We start from the raw sequence: 21,907 nt of genomic DNA, 5'->3' as shown, positions 1-21,907 counted from the left end.
ACCTCTGCTGGGTTTTGGAGCCCAAACTCTACTGGCTTTCAAAGGAGACTTTTCCTCCTCACTGCTTGCGGTGCCTGAAACCCTCTCAAGTCACTTTGTTCCTGTAAATGCTTAGGGACTCCTCCAGCTTCCTAGAGTGCTCTGAGCTCTCATCTTCAAGATCCCTTTGGTGGCAGGTCTGGAGGACACCCAACTAACAATCCACTTCCCTGCCACACTGGAGGACTTGATTCACAGCCTGACTGGGCAGGAAGCTGAGTCCTGATTTCAGTAGGCCTGCAGAACAACTCATGTCTGCACTATCTGTGAGAGAAATTCTTAAACCTTTGCTCACAGTGAGTAGCAGCTGACACTGTTAATCATCACAGAGAAGAAAGGAGGGGGGGTGGAAAAATGTCTGCCTCCCAGCTCTCTTACTGAGGCCTTAGAATGAGAACTTCCCTCAGCGGGGGCTGGTTCTTCTCTAACTTCCTTCATCGTTCCTTTGAAGCATCCTGCTCTTAGATCCTGTTGAAAACAAGGTACTGGTAGACTTAGTGGATAAGTTATGGTCTCCCCCAGGCAACTAAGAAAACTGCAGACAATGCAAGTGAGAATCCTTCCCATATCTATTATGAAATGACCCTGTGAGACTGGAAACACTGAAGCAGCCTAACAGTAGGACAGCGTACCAGCACAGTATCAAAGCCTCTAAAACAGAAGTTCCCCAGATTTTCCAGTGCTTCCTTGTTCAAAGACTCCTACTCCATCAAAGCTCAAACTGCTGCAGGACCAACAGATCACGTGAGAGGCATCAGAGGATTATTAATTTGAAAGAAATGGGTGGAAAGTGTGTCAAGCACGCCCAATCTTTGAACTGGGTACATTAGAAGAACATTGCAAAATAAAACACAACTGCACATTCATTTCTCTTTAGAAAGAACATATTGCACAAAGCCACAAAAGTTACATGACCTTCATGTGAAGGAGAACAGAAAGACCAATCTTCACTCGTCACAAATTGACTTGGAAAGGCAACAAAGCGATGCCAGTTTTCACCAGCTGAAGATACGACCAAATGTCTGCGGTGCTCAGAAGGCGAAACTGTGAGGCCTATTCATTGCAAATGCTTCTGGGCATATGTTAATCAGCAAGAAACTTCTTTCCAGAGATGATTATGGTGCAAATAGAAGCCCGTGATTTTGGCCTATTGTGAAGACTGTGCCTTCCTCTAAACATGCACTGGAGGGTGGCATCTATTAACTGCATCTGGCTGCAGAAGAGCCTACGGTCACAGAGCTGTTTCAGTCCAGTAGCTTCCATTTATCTGCAGCATTGTCCTCTCCAAATCCTGTCCAGAAGACAGGCGAACAGCAGGATAAATGTTTTTCCCATTGACACTATCTGGTCCAGCAGCATTGACAACACAAGAGGGATCCGTGCCTTGTCCCCGTTCTGGCAGCTCACGGGAGAGATACAACTCAACGCCTCTGAACTGAAGGTTGCTGTTAATGTGCCCTTAAAGGATAATGACACTGGCCATCTGCCTAGAGGCCACAGCACAGGCTGTGCTTTGTTTAGGATCATTTCCTTCTAAAAGTGAAAGAGGATGTTCTGTATTTTCTACAGCGACACAGAGACCTGAAAGGGGAACTTTATCTTTGTAGAAAAGCCCCACTGCTCCTGCTGTGGTAAAGGAATGAATGGTAAACATCCATTCCATCCCAGGCTGCATCACTGGCACCTCTAAAACACCCCAGAACTTGGTGGCATCACCACTGATGTCATTTCCAGCATTTTGCACCCTAAGACCATTATAGGACTTTATATTGGTGATGCTAGTGTTAGTCTCGTATTCACTGACAGAGAAATAAAGATACCAAAAAATGTAACTATGACCAGTATTCAACTACCCAGCAGCCAAAGCAGGAATAAAAATGTTCAACAATGACTTATCAGCCATTTACCTGAGACAGTGTAAAGCTAAGACTTCCAAACAATGCTGACAATCTTAAGCAGGATGAGCATATGAAATCATCCAAATGCATTGCAAAAAAAAAATCTGAAAAAAACCAAAAACCCCAAACAAAAACCAAACCAAGCCAACAAAAAAACCCCCACCCCAACCCAACAACCACTAAAATCAAAAAAAGCACCAAAAAAAAAATCCATCTACATAAATGCCAGCTAAATCTTTTATTTGCTCTGGAAAAACTCTTGGCAAGAAAATAACGCTGGCCTGGCCCCATACAATTGCACATGAGAGAATTCTGATTGCCTCTAGTTTTGATAAGGAAATTGTAAGCAAGGAGATGTTTTGTAACCAGAATTATCTGCACACAAACATTCAGCAAGGGATAGTCATAACATCAATAGGAAACAGATTTATAGAGTTTTCTTTTCTGTTAATAAAAGTAACTAGTACAGTTCCTCACACTTCAGAGGCACTGGGCCCAGTGGGACAGAGGCCCTTCCATCCCCAGTTCTTAGGTGTGCTGAGTGCTGGCTAAGGTAGGATAGTGCAATATTGGACTCAAAAGTCAACTTTTTGCATCCACCTTTGAGTCTGCCCATGTCCATCAGCTCCACAGGAGCCATTCCCAATTCATTCCTTTCTGTTTAGTTTACAAGTTAATTAGCAGCAAGAAAAGGCCATTTATTCAGGATACAGAGATGTCAAACTTGCCAAACTCCAGTAGAGTGCACAGGACAGCAAATTTTTAGTTAATCTGAACTCCAACACCTGCACAAGAGCACTGGGTGCTCTATACAACATTGACACAACCTGAGCTGCTGAAAGGATCCCAACAGCCATGTCACAGCAGCTGTGCGCCCTCCTCAGTGGTCAGAGCACCCCAGAGAGGCCCTTGGGTATCCACAGCAAGAACAGCAGGGAAGCAGACAACCACCCCCCCTTCCAGAGGCACATGTTGTAGGATGCAGTGCATCCACGGTCTAGGAGGCTGTTAGGGCAGAAGCAGTAAATCACAGCTGGCAGAGTGAGCAAGGTGTGAAGCCAGGAGGGTTCTGAAAACACAAAGGTGGAGGAGGGATCCCAGAAGAGCAGTAAAGTGCAGGTCTGGTTACAAGTAACACCGCCTAGCACATACCTACGTTATACATCAAAAGCCCTCAAATGCTCAACGAGGAATGCCAAAACCAGGAGAGAGTTCACAGCAGCTGAACCTCTGCACCTCTGAGTCCATGGGCCCTGCCTCGGGGGACTGAACTCAGATACCTCTCAAGTAGAAGGCAGAAGAAGGATTAGGTGGGTGGATATGACCCCAACAGCCCAACCCCTGGGCAGAGGACAGCGAGAGCTGCAGGAAGCAGCACCCTACAAAACCAGCCTTTTACACTGACCTGCACCTGCTGTTAGGTCCACCTTGAGCTACCAAAAGAAGACTCTCCAAAGTGCCCAAGCAGGACAGGTGTCCCAGGTCCCTGAGCAGGACAGGTCCCTGAGCAGGACATCCCAGCGTGCCACTGGAGTGTGCGCCATAGAGTCCATTTGGAGGGGACTAAGCAGAGCAAGGAAGACCCTGTAAAGCTGGTGGATGCTTCCTCCTTCCTGCTCATGCAGATTTCCACCAGCTAGAGAGTGAAGTCAAGCACAGGTTTGTATGTGCACATGAAAAATTTGCACTTGGGTCCATTAGGTTGACTTTCCCCAGACCAGAGCTTCTCTCGCCTATCCCACACAAGGCCCACATGCACTGCCAGCACATCTCAGTGCTCACTCTGTAGAAATTAAATCAACTCAGCTACAAACAGTAATACAGACCCATGACAGGCTCAGCCCTCGCAGTTTTCCTGGCCTTCAGGAAACCGTGAGCCCAGGAGCCACCAGCCTGAGTCACATTCACATCTGGCCACTCTGTTCAGCAGGACTGGCCTTGGTTTCTAAGTCATCACACCTTGAAAGCAACCTTTTCATTGAGGTAACCTGGCTGATTTCCAAAGGTGACACAAAAAAGAAGATGGATCAGAAAAAGGTGGCAGGCGTGAAAGGAGAGGGGGGAAAAAAGATTTAAAAAAAAAAAAAGTGAAGAAAAGGAGCTATGGAACAGAGCAATCTTCTGCTCTTCATTCATGTCATGTTCTGGCACACTTCATAGCTTTCCTCTCTGCAGCCCCCACATCGACACAGACAGAGCCCAGAAATCAGGCTGCCGTGTCACACACACTGCTGAGAACAGGGCTAAGTCTGTGACTGAGTGCCCTGCAGCCATCCCCATCCCGCCTGCCCTCCTCTTCTGTACAACTGATCAGGGTACAGGGGCTCTGATACTCACTGTAATTAAGCCCTGCTCTTGTTTGGTCCCTAGGAACTGTCATAATTAACTCGATGAATAATGGATGCATTACTTAACTGGGAGTATGAACCAGCTTGTAAAGAATTCACTAAAAGTCTTGGTCTTGCATTACAAAAAGGAATGTGACAGTCAAGAGGAGTATCATTATCAGCACGGCCGGGTCATGCCTGCACTCCTGGTTTCTCCAAGCCAACAGATTGCTTTGAGAATCAGCACAAATGACAGGATCAGACTGAAGGTGCTAGTGTCCTTCTTCCTCAGTAGGACTCTCTGCTTTCCCAGAAGTCTCACTGTTTACAACACTGCTCCAAGCAAATGCTTTGGGTTGGTGGGAGCACCACACACATTGTTAAAAAACCAAGGTCCTTCATGGCTGTGGAGAAGTTCCTCTGAAGACCGTGCTCAGAGCGAGCAGGGCAATGACTGGCACAGAGACAGTCCCAGCTGTATTTTCTCTGAGCATCTTCACAGAAGGATGATGTGGAGAGATAACAAATCACATCTGCCAGGTAATGTTTTAAAAATGCTATTTCCTGTACAGTCATCACCAAAAAGTGCCAGGGAAATGTGGTCTTCAAATGAAACAGCTCCCAAACCGAGTCTGTTCAAGGCAGTGCAATATATTTACTTTTAGACATTTTTTTTTAATTAATAACATTCTGTAACCAAATAGAGTCAGATAAATCATCACAGAGATGCTATGCCTCCCTCTTAAGATAAGATGATTATTAAAGAATAAACCACAAAGCTACCTTCATTTGGACAGGGCTTTTCTTCCCATCTACTTTCAGATTCAAATTAAGTTACAACTTTTTCAGAGCATTCTATCTTTCTCTCTCTCTAAATATCACAGACCTATCTAGAATAGAGAACAGAGCACAACTGTACTCTGATTTTTGTGTTTCAGGTCCCAGGCTACATATTCAATTTTTTCCCTGCTTCTGAAGTAAACTCCGCCAGTAAAACTCTTGTTGGACTACATGTCTTTTGGAGTCTCACAGCAGGATAAATGTGACCAAAGGTGATGTGGAATGTCCTATACTCTTCCTCCCTTTTTTTCCAATCTCCAAAAGGCATTCTGTTTCTTACAAACAGATTGTGACTCACTGAGACATTCAGAATTACGTTCCTGCAATTTCCATTTTTACTTCACTCATTCAAATCCAGCCTGTTGTGGCTTGCCCAGCTTCTGTTTGGCAAATCCTCACTAGTTGTCCTCATATGGCAGTAGAGTGTGTTTGAACATCAACTTGAAATGAGATCTAGCAAGTGTTTGAACAGGCCAGTTTCTCTAGATAATGAAGAGCAAAATGAAAAAAGGACCCGAAATATCAGTGTCTCCTCAATATCGGTAACACAGCCTCAAAGAAATGAAAAGCAAGAGTTCAAGCCCAGGGATTGACTTGAGCCAGGCAACCACTGCTGTTTCCTGCCTCTGGCTCCAAGCAGTCCTGCAGAAATTTCATTACCTCACTGCCCAGCTTTCCTTTCCCACTCCTGGCTTTCCTCTCTGTGTAGATGCCCCAGGAGAGCCTTGTTTAGAGGATCATAGCTCTGAAACTCCTTGCAATGTTCCTCTCAATTAACATGCTCTGGAGGATTACTGAGTCTACAGGCAGAAGAGACAGAGGAGAAACCAAAATGGTGCTAAAATACCTACTGTCAAAGAAATAAGTATCTCAGAAGTTATTCAGAGAACAAAAAAATCAATAGATTTCGGTTCATGCTGAAAATACTAAAGAAATTATTTTAACCAAATAGCTGCATTTTAACAGAATCTTTGTGGAGCTGAAACAGCCCAGATAACAACATACTCAGCTTCATTTGATTTCCCTAGGCCTCTGATGAGTTATATTCCCAGGTAAAGGTGGTGTCTGTGTATCTGCTTGGTTTTCTTTGTCCTGTAGGTTCCCAGAAGAATGTTGCCTAAATGTAAGAGGGTCTTGGCATTTAGAATTATAAAAGAGATTCATAGAAAATCCTGAGTTGGATATTCCAACTTTAAAGTCCAGTTCCTGACCCTGCACAAATCACACCAACAATCTCACCATGTCCCCAAGAGCATTGCCCAAACAATTCTTGAACTCTGCCAGGCTTGGGAGCCACAACCACTTCCCTGGGGAGCCTGTCCCAGTGCCTGACCACCCTCCAGGTGAAAAACCTTTTCCTGATATCCAACCTAATACTACCCTGACACGGCTTCACACCATTCCCTCAGGTAATTTCAGCATTTTCAACAGCAGTGCTTATCTGCCTGGTTTCCTAATCTAAATGGCATTCATGAAGCAGGTTCTCTAACATCCGTTTACAATTTCTCCAGAGTAAACACACCAGCAGCTGCTAAATGTTCTCTCTCTCTCTCCCTATCACATGCTCTCAGTTATACTTCACCTTACAGAAAATGCAATGTTTACATAACTTATACTTTAGGTTACAGATTGCATTACCATGCTCCTGGTACAGCCTGCCCAGGACCTTTCAAGCATCCAGCTCTGTTCTCTATTGCACATAACTTGGCTAACTTTGAGCTCCTTGTGCTGCAATTTTCCATAACAGGCAGCTACCTCAAGATGGATTTTTAAGCTATTTCTAAGATTACATCTAAGAACATAGATGGTTTTTTTTACAGCCTGAACCCCTCTCCCATGCCACCTAAACTAGGAAACCATTTCAGTGAGAAACATTCATGTCTCTATGTTTTGGAACAAGATTTGTGATTTGGGAGCACTGTGAGGTTTGCCCAAGGCACACGGATGTAACAGGTTGCCATTTTCCTTGCTTTTTTTATTCCTCTTGTTGCACATTTTAAGTTTTTGCTTCTCTTCATGAGATAGAAGAAAGGAAATGTAATCCATTCCAATGATGACTGGACAGAGTTTGAGATTTTTTTGAAAGGACTAAATCAGTTCTGAAGAACCTTAAATTGCTCCATACATTGGCATCATCCTTCTTTAACAGGATGTAATGGAGAGGAATCGTAGAATGCTTTGGGCTGGACAGGACCTTTAATCATTCACTTCAACTCTCCTACCACACCTTTCACCAGACCAGGTTATTCAAAGCCCTAGATGAACAAATAAATCTAACAAATCTATTGATAAACCAAACCTCTTATACTTGGTTATACACTGCTCTGCAGATGCACCTCAAGTCTGGTTTGACTTATCAGCCAGTCTCCATCCTGGTTTTAACAATGCCAACTGTGCATTGACTTACTCAACTGAATTTAATTAAAAAAAAAAAAAAAAAAAGAAGAAAAGAAAGACACCCCCTGTAGACTCTAGGAGTTGTTAATACTCATTTTAAGCTGTGACTTAAGATCTGAACTTAGATATCCAGGGGATATTCACCTTTTAAGCTACAGTTTCCAGTTCCCTGCTCACGACTCATTCTTCAATGCAAATACAATTTGACGGTATCTGGTGCATAAATCAACGGTGTGGCTAAAGTCTCAGTCAACTCTTCTCAGAATAAATGTTGCCATTTAAAATGTGGCAATCAAGCTTGTAAAGGGAAGGAAAGAAATGTCACTTGCAACCCAAGTGATTCTGTTAACAAGCTGGGTTCCTGCTTCAGGTTTTTGTCTGATAAAGCCACTTATCTGACTGTATGAAAGGTCATAAGTAGTTGTTGGAACAGTGGAAAGTCCACGGAAGGCTTTTTTGCCATCCTGCAACTTTTGTTTGAACTTTTAGTCGAATCATTATTTCAGTTCCCGGAGCTGAGTCATTTCATGTGCCTCACACACGAACGCGCACAGGGCAGCTCTGCTCTGCAAGAAACCTCGGCCCTACAGGAGCATTTCCCTGCATGTGGAAATGCAAGGAGCTGCTCCACTCATTTCAAGATGTTTGTGTGAGGATGCACGACTGGGTGAAAGAACTACATTCCTCATCAAAGCTCACCCAGCAGATCCCGGGGCAAAACTTCAAGCCTTCTCCTCAGTCCCGCTGTGCAGACGGAGCCTCAGAGGAGCGACCCTGCACAGGAGATGTTGCTAAAAGGAGAAGGGTTTAGATAGGACCAACAGCTTTCAAAGGTATGGAGACTCAGTACCAAATTTTTGTACTAAAATCATCTGCCTCTGGCACATCTGTGAACATCCTTTTAGAGAGCCCGAGTAACTAATTAACTAAAAGAGGTATCAGCTCTCTGAAGTTTGCTTCTACAACTGCCTTTCCACGATATGCACATGCCATTTGTTGAAACATCATAAGACCTTGTAAACCACAAGCATTACTAAAATATTTTTTTCCAGTAACACTCCCTCCCCCTTCTTTATATCAAGTTCTATGTAAAACCTTTTGCTAAAGATCCAGATTCTCCCACTGAAACCAAGTGCTACTTGTCTGGAAATAGACCTTCTCTCTGCCTTGAAAAGCACCCAGAGCAGATGGCCAGAGACAAGACACTCTGGTATCACAATCTCACACTGTCCCTTCAATTACACATCAGAGGAATAGTCAGAGGGAGGTGTTAACTATTACAAGGTCCTTTACTGAAGAGACCAGCATCTGGCTGAAGTGAAGAACAGAACAATTCACATCAGAATTGGGGATGTCAAATTGAACCTGAGTTCAAATCAAAATCTTCTAATGTTTAGCTTCAGTGCCAGGCCAGGGCAAAAGAAGAGTGCTTACAGAAAACGTTGTTCAGGAGAGCTGTCCAGAAAAGGCAATCCAAAGTAACAGGAAAACCTGCAAGTCTTCTCTAAAGAATTGGAGAAAAAAGGTCCTTTTACAAGTCCGAACGTTGCAGCCCCCATTTCAGCAGATACAGGGCTGCTTGCATCAAACTTTATTTTTACAGAGTGTGAATCATTTCTCACTCAGTGAGAATCACTGGGATCATTCTGCTGTTGGTATCTCTGACACCAGCACTGCTAAAAATACAAAAAACTCCAAAGTCAGCCATGGCGTGTTGTCAGCTCTGAACCTTTCTACGCGATTGCTGCATCTCCTGCATCTGCTGACAAAGAGCAGGAGCAGGGGCTGACACCTCTCAGAACAGCCTGTTAAAAGAGTGCAGGACTGGGCCCACCCTCCACACACACACTCTCAAAAAAACCTCCTCCTTCTCCATTTATTCCCAATAGTAAATATTTGATTTCTGCTGCTGGTCTGATGAACAATGGCAGCCTGTAATTATAGCTAATACCATGCAGGCTGCTGTGCTGTCACTCACTTTTGCTCTCAGCCATGCCTGAGAACAGAAGGACCACACAGTTATCTTTGCAGCACTAAACTAGCTGCTTAGCTCACACCCAGCTAAAGAAGTCATGCAGTTGTAACTCTTTTCCCTCTGAAAACGTGAACTGAAAAGCAGCAGATGACACTTTTCCAAAACCCCTTTGCCATTTCATATTTTAATCTGCAATGACGGCTCAAGAATGCACATTATCCAATTTTGTCTACCAAATCACAGCTGGAGAGCAAGCCAGTAGTGAGTCCTTCATTTGAAGTGATTATTTACATAATCTTTAACATCCACCCCCTCCGGAAGAGAAATATCTTGCAACATGTGAAGATAGCTGTGCTAATTATGATTTCAGTTGCCATGAAACAGCCTTCAAATGTGGTCCCTCCCATGGTGTTATAAACAAGGTCTTGGGGTGTGGTTTGCTTAACAAGGAGCAATATCTGCAGCTTAACTAACTGTGTGTTTTCACGTATGGTGGGATTGTGCAACCACATGCCACTGGCTGTTGCAGAGGCCAGAACTGCAGTTTGCACCAACCTAGACAAATTCACAGAGAAAAAGTGCATTGCAAATAGCCTCTGGTTCTAAACACCATTAAGTGACTGTCTGAAGTATGTTCAGGGAAGAATTTCTCTGAACCAGCCTCCTCCTGGATCCGATTGCACAGCTGGAATTTGGGAAATGGGCTTTGGTCTCTCCACCTCTGGTCCCTGTAACAAGCCAGCTGGAAGTCAGGTTTCCTACCAGGTTTGATCTAGCAGCAGATTGATGGAGTGGCCTGTTCATTCTCATCCTCACTCCCAGGATAAGTGCTTTGTCTAGGGGAAATGGAAAAAAAGGCTCTTTGTAGTGCTGTTGGATCCACTTTGAAACAGCTGTAGTTTGGTTGAACATGGAGGTTCAGGACTCACATTTTGTCTAGTTTACATGAGATAATATTTCATTCAGTGGTATGGGAATCTCATCTCATTTCCGCTGGCAGACTTGCTCTTCTGTGTCTTATCTCTAACTGGGTGATAAACTGATATCACAGAATCATAAAATAGTTTGAGTTGGAAGGGACCTTTTAAAGGTCATCTAGTCTAACCCTGCTGACGTGGGAAGGGACACCTCCCACTTGGCTCCAATCCCTGTCCAACCTGGCCTTGAATACTTCTAGGGATGGAGCATCCACAGCTTCTCTGGGCAACCTGTGCCAGTGCTTTACACCCTCATTGGAAAAATGTTCATGGAATACAGACTTAAAGATTTGAACTTAGAATGGCACTCTGCCTATTAACAGGAGTTTGATACCTGGTGAATTTTAGCTTAGTGTGATGTGTAAGAAATTGTCTGGCATCATGGAAAGGCAGACAGGGCAGAACCCATGTCCCTCACATGACAAGGTACATGACCCTGCCAGTATTTTCACTTGCCCAACAAAGCAATGGAAAGAAAGAAACAGCCTCAAATCCATTACTGATATACCACACTTCCTCCAAATGGAAAAGGGGGCTTCTCTTCTCCATGCACCTTCCAGAGGGGAATGGGGCAAGGAGCTGCTGTCCCAGTAATGGCTGTTTAAAAAAGCAAAACTATTTTGTTCAAATCCAATCTAAACTTTTTTTGTTGTTGTTCTTTTCACAGGGCAGATATGGAGAGGTAGCACTCAAGCTGACCCAAAACAGTGTCATGGTTCATAAGCAAATTAGAGTTTTAAAACTTACTATTCCTACAGCACTAACAGCAGGGCAGGATAAGATGTCATGAGAAGATTAAAAGAAAATGCTACCTGGACTACTGAGGGTGCTGGCCAGACATAGAGGGCTCTTGCAACTCTGCTGTCATTTGTGCTGATGCACACAGGTTTTGTGGCAGAACTTTGGTCAGTGGAGATAAACCAAATGCTCTCTATGCCCAGCATTCAGACTCCTGAGCTCATTGCCCTTCTTTTTGTCCCTTGTTTTCATAAAGAGTTATATAATAAATTTTGTTGGATCACTGCCACACTGAGTTATGTTCTGCAATAATTGTGAAATCCCTGTGTGGTTGGCTAGACATAACAGAGGGATCATTGCCATATATTTTGCCCAATGCCCCATACACCACAAACAGCATTTATTCCCAGTGTAACTCTGCCATGCCCAGGGGAGTTTCATTTTGGAGGAATTTTTCCAACAAGTCTCACCTCAGTAAGAAAACAAAACAAAACAAAACACCAAAACTAAAAGTATCTTTCCCTGACACCTTGAGAAAAAACAAACCAAAACATGTGGCTTAAGGCCAACACAGGGCTCTCCCAACCTTCGAGCTAAAGACTAAAATACTTCTAAAGAAAATAACTATTTGGTTTCTGTTTTTCTCCACCATCTTCCAGACAGATAGTAAAGCAAAGAAAAACTGGAAGTACTGCAGATCTAAATGCCACAGGCTTCTCCTTACATCTGTCCTTCATAGTCATTTGCTTCCTCCTCCACACACACCCTTTCAAAGATAAAATTCCATCTTCAAAGCTACCTCTAAACCCTCACCAACTGCCTCACTGTTTTTATTTTGGTTTTCTGGACAAATTTTCAGGTTTCAATCCACTGCCTTTAGGTGCAGACAAGTCAACTGTCATATATAAAACACCCTCAAGTGGCAGGAGACACTTTGAGTTTTCTGACAGGGTTCAAGTGGTGAGGATGAGGAATTGAATTCTGGATCATGACAGCCTGAGGCTGTGAGATGCCTGCTCATGGACCAGGAGCAATACCCTGGCACTGTTGAGGTCTCTGATCCAAGCTGGGTTAGGTACCCTACAGGAAAGTTAAGATTTCCAGTGCCTCTTTTCCCCTTGTGCTGAGACAGTGGATGAGCACAGGCTGCAAGGCTGGTGTGGACAGTGATGCTGTAAATACCACAGAGCCTCATCCTAAGATGCAGAAACTCATTCCACTAAGAAAATACAGTCAAGATCATTACAGAACCATAATATGGCTTGGGATGAAGAGGACTGTAAAGATTATCCAACCCTCTTGCATTGGCAAGAACACCTTCCACTAGACTAGGTTAATAACTGAACAGCCAGAGCTGTGCTGTACATCTTCAGCAGATGTTGCATGAGATGAGCTTGCATCCCAAACACGTGGTTGCTGTCCCTTTTGGTTTTAAGGAAAGGGGTGATGTTTCCCAATCTCCACTTTCTTGCTAAGTGTGGGCTTTTCCTACTCCAGGGGTAGCCCCTGCTAAGCAGGAGCCCCCAGAGCCATCAGTGTGAAGTGCACAGTGACCAGAGAGCTGATAATTCCCTGCTGCTACTGCTGTAGGATTTAGTCACTTGTGTACTTAATAGCAGTCAACTTTGCATTTATAGGCAAGGTGGACACACAGTCCCACGTCAGCAGCAGCATCTCCTAGAATGGGTTTTCAAGGAAACCTTTACTATTAAATCCTGAATTCATTCAAATCAGCACAACCCATTGACACCAGCAGAAGTTCAGTTCATATCAGCTGGGGATGGACCAATTTCCATTAAACTTGCAACACTCTAGGACTGCATTTGAACTGAGCTGATTGTGCCCAAAATACTAAGTGCCTCTAGAAGGTTGATGGACTGATGTTATTGATTGGGATGATGTGGTTGCCAACAGATAGGCTGCATAGAGCATTTCAAAGCTCAATTTTGTTACAACACTAAGCTGCATTGCCCTGTAAAAGCCTCAGAAAAAGGTTGTGATCAGAGCTTTGTTAAAGCTGGAATCAGTCTCCCCCTAGAAATGCTACCAGAAATGCCTCCATGAGGCTTCTCAGGTAGGTCTCGCTGGTTTTGGCTTCATTTACTATTGCTTGAGACTGGCTTTTCTCCTCAAAATTTTATCAGCTTGCTTGATATCAGCTCTTGCATCCTCCTTACCCCCCTCCACCCCCCTCGTGGAAAGGGCAGACCTCTGGCACAGACCACAGACACCCAGCCCAGCTTCCCCCCTCAGCACTGCTGCTATCTGGGGACTGCTGGCACAGGCTATAGGGCACGTTCATCACACTTATTATCTCCTTGTAGTTTCATTATTAAAATTAGAGAAAAAGTTTATTCAACGCTTTTCTACAGGGCTGATTCCTTTCCCCTGTCCTTAAACCGGTATAATCGGGATCTCCTTGAGGCTGACACAAGAAGACATGTAACAATACAGATTTACTTTATGTTCCTTCTTATGGAATCCCCCTGGCCCTTTACAAAGTGCACAAGCATAACAAAACAAGACAATAAAACACACAAAAACATGTTAACTGAAATATCTGCCATTAAAATTTTAGTGCCTAGGTACTTCCCACTAACAGTCTGCAGTATAAACCGGTGAAATCAGGTTAGGGCTACAAAAGCAAACACTACTTTTATAACCTTGCAGTCAGACTAGGAGGAAATGGGAGGAGAGTGAGCCAAGCCCCTCCTGGTGTAATCAGGTGCAAAGCCATTCCAGTAGTGGCTTCACACTGGTTTATGAAGTCCAGCTCTTACCCAGCTCCTCAGCATGCATCAAATCAGCCTCAGCTTGGGGAAAAGGGGAGCACTGCTCTGGTCCCTGCAGCTCAGCAAATTTTGGCCCTGCCTAATTCTGTGGGAAACAGACTCCTGGTTGGGACCACTGGTTGCTGCCTTTCTACACAGCCCTGGGCACTGTCAGTTGGTAAAATGTCTTAACTAAGTCAGATGGAGAGGCCTCAAAGATATTGCATTTCACATGAATACACCAAATCTAATCCTCTATTAAAGAACCATTTGCTACAATGCAAATAGGTCCTTGCTCCCAGCAGGGAGCAGTTACAGTGCAGTCCTTCATCCAAACAGGAGCAACAAAAGAAGGGACCTAGACAATAATTGCGAAAAATCATAGTTCAAAAAGTCCTGACTGGCCAGGCTGGAGACCACATTGCTCCCACTGGCATTCCCCTGTGCACCTTGATGAATCCTCTCTTGTGTTCAGGCATAGAAAGGCTGTTATGAAAGTAACACTCTAGGACACAGTAGATCAGTTGGCACTGAAAAATGTTTGTATTCAATTGTTCTTTGGTTCTGTTAGCCTTTTGGCCATCTTCCTGAATTTGACAGCAACGTCTGTCATATAAAATCAATTCTGGTTTACTATTTTTTTTTAAATGTCTTTATGTGAACACTCTCCACTCTAAAAGGCAGAAGGCTGATGAGAGCAGGGAAATAAGGGACTAATGTGTCTCAGTGGAGTTACAGAGGAAGAGGTTGGCAAATGCCTGTGCTGCTGCTCTTACAGCAGTGTGGCTGTAGCCACAGTGGCCCAAGGATGGTTAACCAGTTAACAGGTTCATCAATTTTATCAGCCTCTATTTCAGACCTGAGAAAGATCTCCAGGGCCATTTCTAGTCAGCTTTATCCCCAGCTCTAGCAGCTGATTTATTCTGAGCTATTCTTCCCAGAAACCTTGTCTTGCTGGCAGTATTAGAGGCAGGCCTCTGTTTCCCTGTTTTCAACATCTTGCATTTTATGGACAAGTGTTACCAGGCACAAAACCCAGCTTATCATCCTGGAAAACTCCTCACAAACAGTTACACAATGGGAACAGCAGACAACAAAGGCAACGAACTTCCAGTTGGAGTGAAACCACAGAGGTCACACACCTGAGCCTGTCTCCACCAGGACAAGGACATCTCCTCCAACAGGAAGAAGCTGTTTGCCAGTGCTGGCTCCTCTGGTCCTGTGTCCAAACATTCAAGACTTCATTATAAGGTCTGGGAACGAGGAATCGCATGATTAAGTGAGAATCCCAGTTTCCATTCATGTGGTTAGAAAGAAAAAAGGAAAACCCCCTTATAACCAGATTTTTCATTGCCAGAGGCTTTCAGCACTGCAGGTCTCAATTAACAGCTGTCCAGCAGACACCAGTTTGCTCTAGTTTCTGAGTGGGCTGTGCATACTGCACTGTCAAAGCTCTGACTCAAAGCTCTTTGTGGGGAAGGGGAGGGCAGACACAGCCAGTGGGACAAATGTAAATGCCTGCCCTAGTCGAGTCTGTCTCAGAAGCCACTCAGAAGAACTTTAGGAGATTAGTCCTTTAGGCAGGGGTGAATTTTAGACATCATTCTTTGATGCAACAGAGACACACAGCACCAGTTTCTATCACTGTCAGTAGAAGCTAATGTCAGGCCTCTGCAGGCAGCCCTGTGACCTTCTCTTTAAAGATTTGTCAGCTTTACACCATAACACTGATATCAGCCAGCTTTTAAAAGCAGCCTCCAAGTGCACAGGCGTGAGCCTGCTCACAGCTACCCTGATTAAGCCAAGAGCAGAATTCATTCCTTATTGCTAATAGGGGAAACAGAACAAAATGAAGCTGCCATAAATAAACCAAAGTAAAGGCCAAATTTCGCCCTCAGCTGTACATGAGCTGGAAGGGGTCAGTCAGGGAAGACAAGATAATTGAGTCTGGGGCACGATGCCAGGGATGGGGATGCATACCTGCCTCTTCATCCTGCATTCCCCCAGCACCACCAGCAAGGCAAATTCTGACTATTTCTTGTGTAAGCAAACAGACTCTGGACTAGACTGCAGTCAAACAGGGATAGCCATGGCCAGTCTAGACAAATTCATGCCAGTGGCACAGGAGCTAGACTAGATACCCATAAGCAGGGTGGCTGCAGTGGCACAGGATAGTGTGAAAGAAAACAGTTGAGTTTTTCAATTGCTGACACAGGTAGGCAGAGCTCCCTGGATATAATTGCCCCCACCAGTGGCTGGCAGAGGTTTGGGTCTGAGTGGCTTTAACCACATGAGCATCTGCTGCATTTCAGGTTGGAGCAAGATGACTTGAGGTTCCTCAATGCATCTCTCACCCACAGCGAAGGGAAACCATAGGGGAAAGCCTGATGTGGTATAAACACGAAGCAGTGAATGAATCTACTAAAAAAGCTCCCCTTTCAACAGTGTCTTTCTCTCCATAAGGTTTCATTGCATGGCTGCCTCCCCTGTCATTTGTCAGCCTTCTTTTCCCTCCTTAATTAAAATTAGGATGTTCAAACCCTGCAGCTAATTCAGCTGAGAGGACTGTAAACATTAGACACGTGCTCTGCACCAAAACACCACACAGCCTTGCAACATTTTCTTTTAGGAAAACAACGTTGCCAAAACACAGCAGTAGAAGGATCAATTTAGGCCATGTTGGGATAACCCATCCTTTGTTTTGCTCCTTCAGGCACAGATGTACTTCTGTGCCCTTCCCTCCTTGATGATTTACATCTCACACAAACCTGTCCTGGCTCTCAGCTGCTCCAAAACCTGAGCCAACACAGGAGTGGGGTTGGCTTTAATCCACCCTGGTGCCTTCACTAGTCCAGGACTATGAAAGGCTGTACACCTATCAGCACAATTTAGACTATGCTATGCTTCTCATAACCTTGGCAAATTAGCAGCAGCAAGGGAATAGGAGCAGGAACAAAATCTGGGCTTCCAGGGAAAGCTCATAGGGGTTAGTTCTGTGGGGACTTTCTCTTACCATCTATTTATTCATCCAGGACTGGATGCTCTAGCAACATTGTAAAGGAGAATCATCCCTTATATCTCACAGGAAACTCATTTTCATAGGAGTTCAAGTTCACTAGAGCTGAAGGGAGTTGTGCAAAAAGATCCTGTTAAAATGTAACCAGTCATCGGATGTGCCAGTTAATCATCTACTTTGAGGCTTGTCCCTTTTGATAATAATTTTCCATGGTTGCAGAATTAAAGCTTAACTGGTCATTGGCTTCGAAAATGACCTTGTCTGACAGGGAGTGCAGAAGAGGAAACAACAGTAACATGACCTTCTTGTGTAAATTCTGGATGTGGACAGAAGGGGAGAAAAATACAGCTGGCAGTTTCCAATTGACTCAGTGATTTATCTCAACCAGTCTGTAACCTCCCCCGGTCACCCCAAGGCACCAAACTCCAGCCCCTGCTGCCAGGAGCTGTAGGGCAGTGTCAGATAGAGCCCTGTCAACATGGCTTATTAGAGACAAAAGATGCACTCTGAGGAAAGCACAGGAACATCACAGCTTTGGACCTGACGGATGAGGTGCCAGCAGGGCTTGGTGCCTTCCTGCTCAGCCCTGAACAGCAGGCCAGGATTCTGCTGGAGAAAGAACTGTGGGGATAAGCTGGTCCCAGTGCCAGCAAGGACTGGGAGAGCTGAGTACTTCCTTCCTTGCCTTGAGGAAATTTGATGGAAACATAAGTATTTAAAAATCCAAATTACAGGCAGGAGAGTTCATAAAGAGATACCAGGCATGACAACCATCCTCACCACATCCACAATCAGTAGAAATAAGAGGTTAAAAACAGACCAGTTTCACTGGACTCACAGTGTTCACACAGTTTTACTGCTGGAATTCCAACACCACATGTAGAACTATGTTAGCCTGTTAATGATGAGATGGAAATAAATCCTAACTTTTCCTAGGCAGATAAGAAACACTGCAAAGCAACAGATGAGGATAAGAGACAAACATCACAAGATGTTTGTGGTGATATGCTGCAATACCCACACTGGACTTCCCCCAGCAAAAGTGCCCTCAGACAAGATGCTGGGGAGTCAGAGCTGTTCACACACTCGATTACTACAACAATTTTTGGAATGAGGCAAGAGAGAACATAACTCATTACCAGATTTAAGGCAACTTAGTCACCCAGTAATGAAGGTAAGTGACTTGATAGATTGTCAAAGCCAAGAAAGCTCTTAACATGAGTCCTCTCTTTTCAAAAGCACCTTACTTAAGACTTACGAGACCATTTCATTGACTGGTAGTGAAATTTAAGCTTAAAATCCCTGAAAACATGACTCAGTCCAATGAGATGATAAATCAACAGGATGAAGAAACATACATTCATTTATGTAATTATTTATTTACTCAAGATGAAGTGCAACTTAACTTGGTCAAAAACACTGGGAGAGTTAAGTGTCTAAGGGAATACTTAAATAATAATTGTTTGGTTTTGAAAGGTTTTGGACAAAGCACTGGAATGAGAAACTTCCAGAACTCCTCAAAAATCTGGAGCTCTTCAGCCAAAAGATTCCTTCTCTCCCTGCTTGTGCCTGCTGGTGGTCTTGGTTTCACTGGCCTGCAATGTGCAGGCTTTGAAGAAACTCCCTGGCAGAGCTGCTGAACTGAAGTCTCCCAGCTCTTCTGGTGCTCTGCTTCCAGCCAGCTTCCCAGGCTAAATTGCCCAGCAGCTGGGAACCTGGTGTCTGCCGATCCACTCAGCTATTTTTCTCAGAAAAATAGGATCTCAGGTCACCTACTAAGTATCATCTTGCTGTTTTGGAGATTGTCCACGAGGAAACTTGGAGCTGCACTTTGGATACCGCAAAAGTGCAGAGCCTGACACACCTTCATCTCAGTGACCTCAGTTTGGTGGGAAACACACCATCCAACTCCATTGAGATACAGCTTGAGATCCCACAAGGAGAAAACTCCCAGTCAAAAGGAAGATGGGACACTTAGAAGAGTCCTGCAGCTCTGAGTGCTTATTGTTGCATAACAGGAAAATTCTGCAGCGCCATGAAGAGCACAGAGATGCTGTTTATATCCCCTGCCTGGTTTCAGTGAGCTATTTTGTACTAAATTTCCCTGCTGATCCATCTGCATTGTGATAGCAGGTGTCTGCTAACATCCATCACACGTTATTGCATTTTTCCCTTCCACCTTCAGGTGTAAAGGGCACAATGCATCACTGTACAATAGGAGAGGAAGAAGACGCTGCCTAATTTCCCATGGGATGCAATATTTATCCTGTAAGTGTGGATTAACTGAATAACTTGCTAGATTTGTGTCAAGGCTTGTAAGAAGTGGTGACTAATCCTAGCTAGTGGGGATTAACAATGTTTGCTGTGGGAAATGTGCCAGACTTTTCAATTATATCATGTCTTACAAACAGACTGCAAGAGTTCTATGTGAATACAACTGTGTTCTTGCCCCAGCACAGTGATAAGTGGGGATGTCCTTCCTAGTTTTTTAATGCCACAGACTAGTGCAAGCCTCAGCAAGAACATCACATGGATGGACAGCAGTATGAGAGCCTGTTCTTCTCTTAGAGAAGGGCAAAAGGAGGAGAAGGATCGGATGTGCAGCCAGGAAACCCCAGAGCTGCACTTTCAGAAGCTATGGTTGAGCGTGTATCACCTGTGCTACCCTCACGTGTCAAAACACACACAGTCACACACTTACCAGAAGGAGGGAGCCCCAAGGCCATGCATGGCAGCACTGAGAAGTGGTGTCGAAGACTCAGGTTCCAAGTAGCACACAAGGCCACTCCCACATCTGTGTTAAAAATCACAAGACTAGAGTCTTCATCATCAGTAAGGAAAAAAGCAGAAAGAAACCCAAGGGCTCCAGTGGCAACACAAAAGCATCCCACTGTGTTCTTGCCCATACACACTTCCTCACACAACTGTGCTGTGCAAAGGTGCAGCTCACTCTGATTTTCATTTTGCTGCCTCTGCACAGTGGGGAGACACAAAACTCCTCACAAGACAGGAAAGAGGTCTGAGGTATGGCACACAAACCAATTTGGAGGGATACAGCCCATCCTGACCGTGCCAGCTCATTTCCACATACCAACAGCCAGACCAAGGGTTCCAAACACCAGTTTGGAACTTACATTTTGTTTCAAAAACATCTAGATATCATAGAATCACTGAATCAAGTAGGCTGGAAAAGACTCTGAGGTCATGGAGTCCACCATGTCAACCAGACCATGGCACTAAGTGCCATGTCCAGCCTTTCCTTAAACACCTTCAGGGAGAGTGACTCCACACCTCCCTGGGCAGCCCATTCCAGTGCCCACTTACCCTTTCTGTGAAGAAATTCTTCCTAATGTCTAACCTAAACCTGCCCTGGCTCAGCTTAAGACTGTCCTCTTGTCCTGTTGCTGGTTGCCTGGGAGAAGAGACCAACCCCTATCCATCTAATGCCTCCTTTCAGGTAGTTGTAGGGAGTGACAAAGTGTCTTCAAACCTCCTCTTCTCCGGGCTAAACCCCTTCAACTTCCCCAGCTGCTCCTCATAAGACTTTTGTTCCAGACCCTTCACCAGCTCCCTGGCCCTTCTCTGGACCTGCTCCAGCACCTCAATGCCCCTTCTGAATTTGAGGGCCCAGAACCAGACACAGCACTCAAGGGGTGGCCTCACCAGTGCTGAACACAAGGGAAGAATCACTTTCCTAGTCCTGCTGGCCACACTGTGTCTTATATAGATATTTAGCAAACCAAAATAAATATAGAAGTAAAACAAACCACAGAGGCTCATCTTGTAAGTATTGCTCTGCTGTTCTCTGACCACACAGAATCCAATACTCAGGAACCAAAGTGCTTGTCTTCTGAGCCTGCATTCAGACTCACCCACGGGAGCTTTATGCTTTGTACAAGACAAAACCACCTTTCTGTGCTCCTCCTGGAGCTCTCCTAACGAGCTATGCATTAACCTTGATTTCTCCCACAAGTATCAGTAGTTATTACTACTTACTAGTCTTCCAAGGTGCTTGGGAGTAACAACAGCACTGAGGTAATTAGAGGAAAAGGAACATCTACTTATGAGTAAGGTATACGCAGCTGAACAGAATGTTTTGCAATGGCATGACTGCCCAGTGACAGCTGTTCCAGCACACTGGAGATGGCCTAGTCATTCTTCAGACTGGTGACAGATTGTCCCCTGTGACTGCACCCACCTCCACAAGGACTTGGCTAGAAAAGCAGAAAAATGCATTACAAAACATCCCACAGTCAACTGACAAGGCCCTCCTGTGGCATCAGGGACTTTTAAATCCAGATTCTGTGTCTAAACACAGAGAGGGGATTTGAAACTGGGTCTTGAGCCTCACCTAGCAATGCTTTTACCAGCTAACTGCAGGGAAGAGCACCACCACACATTCGTTTTTTAAATATTTCCATATGAAATATTTAATTTCCAATTTATTAGTTTAGCTGTAGTTATTTGTCAAACAGAAACAAAAGCTGCAACCAAAGGTGAGTTTAGGCCTCACACATGTTTTTTCTGGTTACTGTACATCACTGGGAGCCAATGTGGCCAGACACCATCACCCCATTTTGCAGGCAAGAGGTGATGACAGCGAGACCCTACATGAAAAATACTGGGCTTTGCTGCTCCAGGTCCTTCAGTAAGATGTGGAACAGGAAACCTACTGCCAGCCTCAAAGAAAGCTTTGGTCAACTCTAGGCAGCTGCAAAGGGAGCTGCTCCCACAGCATTTGAAAGTCCTGTCTCCACCTGCCCGCTCCTGCCTTCCCTGTACTGAGCATTATGATAATGAATCATGCACCAGCCTCCCTCCTCAATTTATTTGCCAAAAAAAGATTTGTGTGGGGTGGCAATTAAAGAGGTAGAATGTGATATTCATCAGCCTGTGTGCCTCCGAGCCTGACCACATCCTGGTGCAGCA

General features: G+C 44.6%; 1 long non-coding RNA gene across 2 annotated transcripts in view; it reads right to left on the bottom strand.

The window, feature by feature from the left end:
* LOC127481806 (uncharacterized) overlaps window positions 1-21,907 on the bottom strand; it is a 223,143-nt gene that overhangs the window by 148,878 nt on the left and 52,358 nt on the right. The gene's annotated exons all lie outside the window — the stretch shown is intronic.

This window comes from Manacus candei, unplaced genomic scaffold, assembly GCF_025592945.1.
Source record: "Manacus candei isolate 608988 ecotype Guabito, Panama unplaced genomic scaffold, ASM2559294v1 h1tg000082l, whole genome shotgun sequence".
Classification (NCBI taxonomy): Eukaryota; Metazoa; Chordata; class Aves; order Passeriformes; family Pipridae; genus Manacus; species Manacus candei.
This window is presented reverse-complemented; position numbering and strand designations above follow the sequence as displayed.